Below are 767 nucleotides of genomic sequence, written 5' to 3'. Positions count from 1 at the left end.
AAGCAATTCATGAATCTATTGAAAATATACTAAAAACATTAAAGCTATAGTTAAATCAGCCCTTGAAGTAATTTAACTCTGTATTTAAGACTGAAATAGCACTATTTATTTTAAGCTTTGTTGGAGAAGGGGCAGGAGAAAGGTTGGGTGGAACCCTTAAAACAACTATTTTGAAGTGAAGGTTTAGAAACTCCTCTTTTCTGCGTGCTAAATATTCACCAAGGCTTCCTGTAAGCGCTGGAGTTTGCCCTTTCACTGCCAGCTGAATTTGCAGCTTATTTGCCCGCCAGTAGCTGACCGAAAGCCTATCTGCAGCCGGCAGCAGCCGTGTGTTAGTGAGGGACGTCGGTGGGGAGGACCGGACGGCTGGGGTCAGCGATGCACGCGTGTGTTGCAGCACCCAGGCGTGCGCTGGAAGTGCTCGGGGCTGGGAGGCGCCCCCTGAGCATCCCCCTGACTCCCGACAGGCGGGCAGGGGCGCAGAGGACGCGGGTGGCCGGAGGGCTCCCGGCCGTGCGCTTGCAGCGGCGCTTGCCAGCCCTCCGCGGGGCGGCGGACGGGGCGGCGGCGGACGGGGCATCCGCGGCGCCCGCCGCGGTCGGGCTCGCGCTTGCCCGGGCGCCGAGACGCGGCGAGGAAGCGCGGCTTCTCCGCGCTCGGCAGCCTCCAGCTGCTCGGGACCATGTACTTAGCGGCGAGGGGGCTTCACACACGCACGGCAGGCGCGGAGCACTTGCGGCTTCCGCGCCTTCTGCCTGCAGCAGGTG

At 60.4% G+C, this 767-nt stretch overlaps 1 protein-coding gene across 1 annotated transcript in view; it reads left to right on the top strand.

The window, feature by feature from the left end:
• The first annotated feature begins 261 nt into the window (after positions 1 to 261).
• Positions 262 to 767, top strand: part of NT5E (5'-nucleotidase ecto) — a 28300-nt gene continuing 27794 nt past the window's right edge. The window contains exon 1 of the mRNA XM_026062699.1: positions 262 to 371. The gene's annotated coding sequence lies outside the window, so the exon portion shown is untranslated. The remainder of the gene's footprint in view (positions 372 to 767) is intronic.

This window comes from Apteryx rowi, unplaced genomic scaffold (genome assembly GCF_003343035.1).
Source record: "Apteryx rowi isolate R43461 unplaced genomic scaffold, aptRow1 scaffold_191, whole genome shotgun sequence".
Lineage (NCBI taxonomy): Eukaryota > Metazoa > Chordata > Aves > Apterygiformes > Apterygidae > Apteryx > Apteryx rowi.
This window is presented reverse-complemented; position numbering and strand designations above follow the sequence as displayed.